Consider the following 11570-nt stretch of genomic DNA (forward strand, 5'->3'; position numbering starts at 1 on the left):
TCAATTTTGCTTTCAATTTTCAAAAATTAGTGACTTAGTCTACATGTCATTGACCAATCTCTCTCTTGCCTATTTGGAATAATTTCTTTTATCTAGCATCTACTTTTAATTATTCATATTCTTATTAATTATTGCACTTCCTAACACCTCAAAATGTCGCAGGCAACATTTTAACATCCTAAATGATATAGGACTTCATTGAGTAGACCAAATTGGTGAAGTCAGAGATAACAAAAAAATTTGCATCTACGTCAGGCTACTTAATATTGGTCTACAACTCCCATTTGATCATTTTATTAGGAAATTTCTTTGGTTCATTAATTGTGTTACCAGCCAACTCAATGGTATTCATATCGTTTACTAATTTGGATGATCTATCTTTGGGATGACAAAGGCATCCCTCTACAAGCTGATATCCCGTTTCGTTGTTATTCCCCACGTCTTGTCTTGGTAAAAATCGTCATGCTTGTAGTTTTTTCAATTTTTTATCATGAAGTTTATGATTATATTATTTGTGGTGTCTTATCTTTAAACATGAAGTGGATGAAAAACCAATCATCGTGCCTAAAAATTGGAGTTTCTAGATCCTGAGGTAAAATCTTAAGTGTTCTTTTTAAGTGGAACACTAAAGGTATTACTCTAATGGTATTCCCCAAAAAAGAGTTTATGTTGGTAATAATTACCTCTGTTGTTGTCTTTATAACACAAGGTTACCATTGAAAACTGTTGGTTATGTCTTCTATTCTTGTATGTGGAGGGTTGTCATGGATTCAACCCGGATCTTTTGAAATCTGTTAACGACCCGCATGACCCATTTGGTTTGGTTTTGAATCCGATCCGTTTAACCTCTTTGTAACCTTAAGTATATAAAGGGTAAGAGATGAAACCCTAAAGGGGGAGAGTGAGATACGAGAGATATAGAGAAATTGTAACCGTGTTCTTCTTTGGTTAATATAGTGAAATCGTCGTTTTCACCCATGGACGTAGGTCGATTCTTTGACCGAACCACGTATATTTTGTGTCGTGTGAGATTCTTGTGTTCTTACTTGATTTATACTTCGGATCCTAGGGTTTAGTCTAACAAACTGGTATCAGAGCTATGACTGTGAAGTATAATGTTGAGAAGTTCGATGGAAGGAATGATTTTAATCTATGGCGGGTTCGGATGAAAGCTTTACTTGTTCAGCAAGGTTTATCAAAGGCGTTGTTGGGAAGTGATAATTTGCCTGAATCATTGAAACCAAAACAGAAAGAGGAGATCATGGAGAATGCACACAGTGTGATTCTGTTGTCTTTGGGGAATGCGGTCATGCGAGAGGTCGATGATTTAGACACGGCAGATCTACTATGGACAAAGCTGGAAACTCGGTACATGACAAAATCTCTCACAAACCGGTGGTATCTAAAGAAATGATTTTACACCCTACAGATGTGAGAAGGTACTTCTATGCCTGATCATCTTGATAAATATAATAATATTCTTATGGATTTAAAGAATGTTGATGTTAAAATTGATGAAGAAGATCAGGCAATACTTTTGGTTTGTTCCTTACCACCCTCATATGAAAATTTTGTTAATACCCTAATGTATGGAAAAACTACTATTTCGGTTGAGGAGATTAAATCTGCTTTAAATTCTAAAGAATTGAAGAAGAAAGTAGATGGAATTACAGAAAGCTCAGGCGAAGGTTTGTTTGTTAGGGGGAGATCAAATCATAAAGGGAACCATAATGGAAAAGGACGGTTTAGATCAAAATCGAATACTAGAAAGTTAAAGTGTTTCAATTGTCATCAAGAAGGACACTTTAAAAGAGATTGTCCGGAGCGTAAAGGGAAGGGAAAACAAAATTATAATGACCATGATGCTGACGATGTAGCAGTGGCAGATGGAAACAGTGATAACGGTGATGTACTCTCAGTTTCTACCAATTTCTCCGGTGAGGAGTGGATTCTTGATTCGGCGTGCACTTTATGTCCCAATAAGGACTGGTTCACAACCTATCGACCTTTTGATGGGGGTAAAGTTCTTATGGGAAATAATGTTGCTTGTAAGGTAGTGGGGATAGGCACAGTTCGGGTGAAAATGTTTGACAGTATTGTGAGAACATTATCAGATGTTAGGCACGTTCCAGATTTGAAGAAAATTTTGATTTCCTTAGGTATGCTAGACTCTAATGGTTGTTGTTACAAAGCAGGGGATGGAGTAATTCGGATTTCTAAGGGTTCTCTCGTGGTAATGAAAGGGCTGAAGAAGATGGGTTGTATGCATTGTAAGGGCAGATAATTACAGGTACGGCGTCTGTATCAGCAACAGATTTAGACACCACCAGATTGTGACATATGCGCCTCGGGCATATGAGTGAGAGAGGGATGACAGTATTGAGCAAACAGGATTTACTTAATGGACAAAAATTGGCAAATTGGACTTTTGTGAGCATTGTGTTTTCTGGAAGCAGTGTAGAGTAAAGTTTAGTACGGGTATTCACATAACCAAGGCAAGTGTTGACTTTCATAGATGATTTTTTGAGGAAAGTCTGGATATTTATTTTGAAGAGCAAAGATGAAGTTTTTGTCAAATTCAAGCAATGGTAGACATTGATAGAAAAACAAACTGGAAAATAGATCAAGAGATTGAGGACTGATAACGGTTTGGAATTTTGCTCTGGAGAATTCGATGAGTTCTATAAATATGAGGGTATTGTGCGGCATCACACAGTACGGAAGACACCACAATAGAACGAATGAATAGGACTTTATTGGAAAGAGCGCGGTGCATGCAATTAAATTGGTTTGCCAAAGTAGTTTTGGGCTGAAACTATTAACATAACTTGTTATCTGGTGAACAGATCTCCTAACAGTGCTATTGAGTTCAAAACTCTAGAGGAGGTGTGGTCGGGGTTTCCTGCTACATATTCTGGGTTGAGGATATTTGGGTGTCCAACATATGCTCACGTAAATGATGGGAAGCTTGAACCGAGGGCAAAAAAATGCATATTTCTTAGATATCAGACTGGAATGAAAGGTTACAGATTGTGGTGCCTAAATGCGATAGGGAAAAAGTTTCTTATCAGTAGGGATGTGACATTCGATGAGTCTGCCATGTTCAGTGCAAATGAGGTACTCGATACTGAGAGGCCTCGTGGTGTCATTGAACAGGTGGAGTTCGAGGCTCCTATTTTAGAAAATAATGGTACATATGACTTAGATCAAGAGGATGAAAAACCACGACAGGATCCTACTATCATGGATGAGGTTCTGTTACAACAGTACAGCTTGGCTAGAGACAGACAAAGGAGGCAGGTTAAGCCACCTCAGAGATTTGGTGGCTTATGCACTTAGTGTGGCAAAGACTATGGATGATGAGGAGACATGTACCTATCAGGAGGCCATCACATGTGAGGAGTCAACACAGTGGTGTATTGCTATGAGTGAGGAGATCGAATCTCTTCACAAGAACCAAACATGAGAGATTGTTGAGAAGCCAAAGGGTCAGAAGATTGTGGGATGCAAATGGGTCTTCAAGAAAAATGAAGGAATTCCAGGTGTTGAAAATGCTAGGTTCAAAGCAAGATTGGTGGCAAAGGGGTATACCCAACGGGAAGGTGTGGATTTCACCGAGGTTTTCTCGCCTATGGTGAAACATACATCTATCAAGGTGCTCCTTGCCATGGTTGCCTTATACAATTTAGAGATTAAACAACTTGATGTAAAGACTGATTTTCTACATGGTGAGTTAGAAGAACAGATTTATATGCATCAACCAGAGGGATTCATTATTCAAGGAAAGGAAAATTGTGTGTATTTGCTGAAAAAATATTTATATGGCCTGAAGCAATCTCATAAACAGTGGTATAAGAGGTTTGATACTTTTATGGTAGGAAACAACTATACCAGGAGTAAGTATGACAGTTGTGTTTATCATCGGAGGTTCACAGATGATTCGTTTATATACTTACTTTTATATGTGGATGAGATGTTGATTGCATGCAGAGATACATCTGAGATTAGGAGGCTGAAAGCTCAACTCAGTAGTGAGTTTGAGATGAAAGACTTAGGGGCTGCAAAGAAGATTTTGGGTATGGAGATTCATAGGGATAGAAGAGCAGGTAGACTGTATGTATCACAAAGGAAATACATTGAGAGGGTGTTGGATCGTTTTGGGATACAAGAATGTAAATCTGTGAGTACTGCTCTAGCAGCTCACTTTAGACTCTCAGCTCAGATGTCCCCACAGACGGAGGAGGAGGTGGAGCACATGTCCTATGTTCCTTTTGCTAGTGCTGTTGGCAGTCTTATGTATGCCATGGTTTGCACTAGGCCTAACATTTCACATGCAGGTAATGTAATCAGCAGATACATGGATAAACCTGGGAAGATCCATTGGCAAGCGGTTAAATGGATACTGAGGTACTTAAAGGGTACTACAAGAGTTGGTTTGCTATATGATAGAAGTAGTGACACTTCTGATAATGTTGTTGGGTATGTCAATTATGATTATGCTGGTGATTTAGACAGGAGGAGATCTTTGACGGGCTATGTTTGCACTCTTTGCGGTAGTATCATCAGTTAGAAGGCAACTTTACAGTCAACAGTCGCATTGTCTACTACAGAGGCAGAGTATATGACAGCTACAGAGGCAGTGAAGGAGACAATATGGTTGCAAGGCTTGGTTACTGATTTGGGTTTGGAACAAGGTGTTACTACAGTATTTTGTGACAGCCAAAGTGCCATACATCTAACCAAAAATCAGATGTATCACGAGAGGACCAAGCATATTGATGTTAGATTACACTTCATTCAAGATGTGGTTGCTCAGGGTGCTATTGTAGTGAAAAAGATTGATACTGTGAAGAATCCAACAGATTTAATGGCTAAGGTCATCCCAAGTATCAAGTTTAGGGGCAGCCTGAACTTGATAGGTGTTTGCAGTTCTTGAGGCCCTAATGGGACAAGGCGAAAGCGGTTTCTTTTTTGCAGAATTGAAGCCAAGGTGGAGATTTGTTGGTTATGTCTTCTATTCTTGTATGTGGAGGGTTGTCATGGATTCAACCCGGATCTTTTGAAATCCGTTAACGACCCGCATGGGCGAAGCCCCCGGGCAAAATATTGGGCCCATTTGGTTTGATTTTGGATCCGACCCGTTTAACCTCTTTGTAACCTTAAGTATATAAAGGGTAAGAAATGAAACCCTAAGGGGGGAGAGTGAGATACGAGAGACATAGAGAAATTGTAACTGTGTTCTTCTTTGGTTAATATAGTGAAATCGTCGTTTTCGCCCGTGGACATAGGTCGATTCTTTGACCGAACCACGTATATTTTGTGTCATGTGAGATTCTTGTGTTCTTACTTGATTTATACTTCGGATCCTAGGGTTTAGTCTAACAAAAACCAAGTTGCTATTCTCGTTTGTCGAACTTAACTCTCTTTCCTTCGAGAAGTTATATTTAAACTAGAACATTTTTCTGCGTGTTCGAAGAATTTGGGATCATGAGGTGGAAGAAGAAAAATAAAAAGAAGACTCTTACCCAACTCTTGTGTATTTACCTGGCTTGTCTTCGAATGCTATTAAGTGTGGCGTCCCGCCAAACGCTAACACAAATCCTCATGTCAGATCTCGAGGTGCTAGGTGGCACTTCAAAATTTCGGCATGGTCTCCTCTGTTTATTTTAGCATTCCAAGGCGTTCAACCTACACCTGATAAACGACATACAATCCTGCATATAACAAACAAAATATAATACTAGTGGAAGCCTATATACGTCTAATCATGTACGATAGATCAGAGTGCGGAAGAAGAAAAAATTATATACAGGATCATACAGAAATTCCTCACTCTAACAAAATTCCTATCACTCAGAACAAAATCTATATTACTCTCAGATAAATCGACACCACTAGAGGTAATAACCCCAATACTCACCAAGTGACGAACTTTGGCTGTCTATCTGACCCACCAGATGATTCTCACTCATGCCCTATACCTGCCTCGCCAAGCTTAGGATCTGAAACTAAAAAAAATGGAGAAGGAAAGGGTAAGTAACAATGGTTACTCAGTAAGGAATAACACAATTTCTGCCAATAACCTCTTCTAACATGAACGAATAAGCATACTAAATCATTTTAGAATATACAAAATTTTATAGAAGAACTACGATTAACTGGTATATATAGCCAGGGATGAGCAACTAAACATTTTAAAACTCACATTACATCGATCATCATTGCTCACTATAACATTATCTTTTTATACAAATCTAATTGATCAAATGGAAACATTAAACATGAATTTCATTTTATATATCAAAATAAGCAACAGATACATAATACACAATGGTGGAGTATTGGAATCAGAGAGTTGGGATTCACGACTGGATCTCTCCTAGTCGGGACATGATGTTACAATTCTTCTCTGATTTTTAGTTCCTGATTTTGTGGTTGGTCGCTGTTTACCACGTTTGATTGACCATTTATCCGGCTCAGGCTGGCCGTTTGACGTGACCGTAAACAATGGGTCTCTTTTCGATGTGTCAGAACGTTCGACTACTATAGATTGTTAGTGATCACTGACTAATCATCTTCATCTATGCCTATCAGGCGTGCATGTGATTCCCAAATATACAAACCATTCGTATACGACCACCTTTACAGTACGAGTTCACTGGTAAAGATAGAGAGGAATAAACCCGGATTCCAGTTGTGACTCCACTCACATACGCGTCCCATACCACGTATGAGCTTGGTGGTCCCTACCGTACATCCCAGGATAGTACACCACTACGGATGATATGACGCACTATCCCTTCAGGTATTCACAAACTCTTTAACAGCTCACAAAATAGTTACATATATATATATATATATATATATATATATATATATATATATATATATATATATATATTATTTTCATTTGAAAACAAAAGAGAAATTAACAATACAAGGTTGAGAATAGATATTCAGTTTCCTACCATGCAAATGTGGCCACCCCGCCTAAAATAAATAGCAAAACGGAAACGTAAACAGCGCCTCGCGCTAACAGAAATTTAAATAAACATGCAACCAACAATATTATCCCTGGATATCTGTTCACCAACCTGCACACAACACAACAACGTAAAATGCAGACATCACCCCTCGGGTGTGACTCTGACATTTTACCATTTCATACCCTTTTTCCCTTTTTCCGATTTTTACAGTTTTCAATCTCTTCATAAAATATCTATTTTCTGATATTCATCAACTCAATATGAGTTCATTGAATATTAAATCACATTTTTCAACTATAGAATTTATTTCTATCAATAATAATAATAAAAAATACAAATTTCATATCTAAATAGGGTCCGAACAGTGCACAAGACCCAACTGACAAAAATAACCCGATAAAATATCTTACCCACGTACAATTTGTTAAAAATATAATTAAACATATCAAACATGTAATTTCTGGTGTGAATTTTTAAATAACAAAAAAATTCTATATTTTGAAAACTCATCACAAATTTTTAATAAAATCCTAAATGCAATTTTCATAATCTACGATTACTAATAGAAATTAAGAGTTCCTTACAATCTATAGGCGAAAGGATCAAAGGGTGTGCGCGAAAATCAAGGTGATCGACACAAAAATCGAGATGGACCGAACTTTGAAGCGGCTGATTTTTGAAACCGGCCCGGTGGTTTCGAAGATTTCGATGTGCTCATCTCTTCTCCCTTCTACGGTGAAAGACGGTTTGACCCCAAAATCGATGAAATCCGAGGTTAAAATTTCAAAATTTTCGTATATAAATACGACTGATTTTTTACGATATTGGATGAAAAAGAAAGTGAAATGGAAAGAGGTTGGATGGGTTTTGTAGAGAATGCAGCTGCGGACATTTCTCCTTTTGCGTCGGTGGTCAACGGCAAACCGTTTGCGAGAGATCTGAGGTTGAAGTTTTAAGAAAAAAACAAATTTTTTTTTAAACATCGGCTGTTAGACGGTTGGAGGAGACGAAGTAATAAGAAAAAAATTTAAATTTTATTTATATAAAATTTGGGACAAAATCGGTATTTTGTCAATTATTTTGATCGACAATAATTTGACCATCCGGACTCCAAAACTGACAAATGAATACTCTATTTCGCCTAATTTTTCGTTTTAGATCTAATGATGCAGTCAATTTCTACAATTTATGTCTCTATCAAAAGTTTACATTTTTACCCTGAGGTGACCCCTAAACTTGATGTCATTTTGGTTTTTGACGATAATTCGACTTCTTGATCTCCAAAAATGACAAATAAATAGTCCATGTTCAATAATTTTTTGTTACAAACCCAATGGTATGATCGAATCTTAACAATTCTTTCTCTACCAACAAATCACTATTTTAGCCTAGTCCGACCCAGTAATCGAGGATTTTACAACTTTTATATTCGGACTCGCACTTGAGCGTGCTTACAGGCTAAACTATGTTTTTCGATCATTTTGAATCTAATGGTGAGGTCAGATTCTATTAAAAATGATCAGAAACATCCTAAAGTTTTACCCCCTAAGTCCCACTTTCAAGATTTTCTTAAAATTCCACTATTTATTTTTCCTTGAGATACGAATTAAAAATTCGGGGTTTTACATTAAGTGTTTAAAAATATATATTTTCCCATTATTTTATAAAACACTTAACCATATTTTCAAATCTAGAACTATGATTTCTTCATAGAATCAAGTATAATAATTAATTCATCATAAGTTATATTTTATTATATAAATTACATGTATTTTCACATATTTTGAAGGTTTAATTATATTCTCATTTCTTGTATGTAAAATAAATGGGAATAAGCATGATCTAAGAGATTTGATGATTCTAGATTGACAAAATGAAGTTCTGAATCTGCCACGTCATACTGTTTTATTGAAATAAGACAAGATTTTAGAGTGTACAAATTGATTCATAGGAGAACAAATTTTTATTTCACATAGCAAAGCTAATTCAAACTTTGAATTGGTCAAAAATATGTAACTATCCAAAGACTCCAAGTTTGTCACGTTTCACCATTTTGGATGTAACTTTTAACTCGGTTATCAAAATGAGACAATGTTAGTAGGTTAAATCTCTAATTGAAAGGGGAAGATAATTTTATTTTACATAGAAGATCAAATTGAGATGAAAAAATGACAAAAATGTGTCGCCAAAACAATCTTAATTTTTTATTTATAAAAATACATTAACTCTCTAAGTTTTTGGATTGTCTATTGGCTTATTCTCTTGTCTCTCTCTCTCTCTTTCAAATATTTTCTTTTTCTTATTTAAATTGAAGTTTTAGTTATTATTTTCTGCAAATTGGAAGAAAAGTATTTGTTCAAGATATATTTCAAAGATTAGTAAAAGATATATTATTTTTTCATCTATTTATTTGTTAATTTTTTAGATTGAGTCTTGGCTAATCTTCGAAGGGAAATTAATAACCAAGATATTTAATTATTTTTATTTTTATTTTTATTTTTAAATTTCTTTCATGTTTTTCAAAATTCTTAATAGATTTGTCTTCAACAAATCTTGTTTCTAAAATTATGTTATTTATTTCTCCTTATCTTTTATTTTAGACGTGATCTGTTATTATTACGGAGAACCATTATATCGAATGTTTGCTGTGATGCATGATCATTGGGCGATAACAGTTTGAAGGAAAGGAAATCTTTGTCAATTCTTAGATTTGTAAAAAAAAATATTATTGTTAAACTTTTTGAATCAAGAACCATTGTTGATTTCTTAATTTGATTTATTGAAAAAGAACTTAAAAATAAATTAATTTAAATTAATTATCCTAGGAAGATTCAGTCTCCTTCGATATTTTTCAATTCAGATTTTTTTTAATTAATTTAATTAGTTTTTAGTTTAGTATTCAAAATCACACCATTGTTCTTTTGGATTTCTAAAATTTAAAATATTAATCCCCCAATCCTCAGTAGAATGATTATAGTTGTCAATCTAAAATAAATTTTTACTTTTATTTTATATTTTGTTCTTGTACTTTTCAGAGACATCTTTACACGACGAGCAAATACTGTCATATTGAATTTCTTTATGGTTATATTTCAACATCATGTTCTTCAAAGACCTCCCAAATAATATAAAAAAGAAGGAACAAAATATTTCTTTGCACTCTTATTTTTGTCAAATTCAAAAACTTCAATGGTTAAGCTAAAGTTCCAATAAACTTGTTCTCTCCCGCTTGTTTGAATCAGATCGCAAAAGATCTAGTCCAAGTCTTTCCTCATGAACCTTTAGCCTTTAATTGGGAGGCATGTACTTATTATTAATATATTATGACTTTTCAACCTCCACTTTGTTGGATCAAATACTCAACTAGTACCATGGGTGGAGTCAAGAATTTTTTTGTAGTGGGCGCACACTATAATTAATGGTACACTTGAATAGCTTGAAGATGAATACTTTTGGGAAGAAATTCAAAGGTTTTTGTTAGAACTTTAAAAATTATATTTAGGTCATTTCCAATTAGTCAATGAGAGAAGACCTATTCAAGAAGAACTTCCATCTTCAAAAAATTATGGGGTGAGGGGGGCAAAAATTGGAGGTAGGTAAGCGGGAGGAAGCAAATGAGGAGGAAGATGAGAGAGTGAGGGTAAGTAACACATATGATTGGTTGAAAATAAGGGGTATCTCAAAGTTCTACAGGGAAAAGTGCCCCCACTACCTCCTACTAGCTCTGCCCGTAACTAGTATCGATCTTGGGCAAGCGTTAGGTTTTATCAAAGCAATCAACTAAAAAATGTATAAAGTAGAATCTTTCATGTCACAAAATGTGAGCTTCCAATTGGGACTAGGGGTGAACTTGTTCTTTTAAAGAAGCAAACACATCTCAATAAAGATGATTACTTTATGGCTTTGGGTGTATTATTGTGCAGAATATCCTACTCTAAGGGTCGAAAGTCTTGAGTAGGCTTTTTAGGCAAGAGGTGCATCAGATTGTCTCATATATGCTACAACGTCGTTGCATGATGATCCAAAGGGAATTTGCACATGTTGAGACTTCCTAGGGATAAGGACCAATTAAGGTCCCATTTGTTTTATATTATAGTTTACATCTTCCCTTGTGCAATCTTGAAATTCCATTGTAATGTCTTAGAAATTCATTACGTATCTCGAGAACTTTTGATTAATGATTAAATTTGGTCACTTAGAAATAATTTTTTTTTAGAAAATGATTCTAGAAAATCTAAGAATAACATTAGGTTTGTATTGAAAATTTATCCAAACAACTATAAGTTTGTAAAAAATGGATCCTGGAACATAGACTTTCTAAATAAAATATAACAAATTTGTGAATGACCTTCAAGTCATTGGGACACTATATATACTAAAGTTAGAGAAAAATTTACAGATTTTTCTTTTAATCTCTTCTCCAAACTAAAATCCTAACTCTAACCTCTTAAAAACTTCAAACATAAATCCAAAGACGTGAAGCGAGATTCGGGACTAGGTGAAAAAGGAAAGCAGTATCATTGTCTCAATAACATCATTTTGAACCATTAAGATTTCATTTTCGGTCGGAAGAATAGATTTGAG

Source organism: Akebia trifoliata, chromosome 6 (genome assembly GCF_017979445.1).
Source record: "Akebia trifoliata isolate Shusen 1 chromosome 6, ASM1797944v1, whole genome shotgun sequence".
NCBI lineage: Eukaryota > Viridiplantae > Streptophyta > Magnoliopsida > Ranunculales > Lardizabalaceae > Akebia > Akebia trifoliata.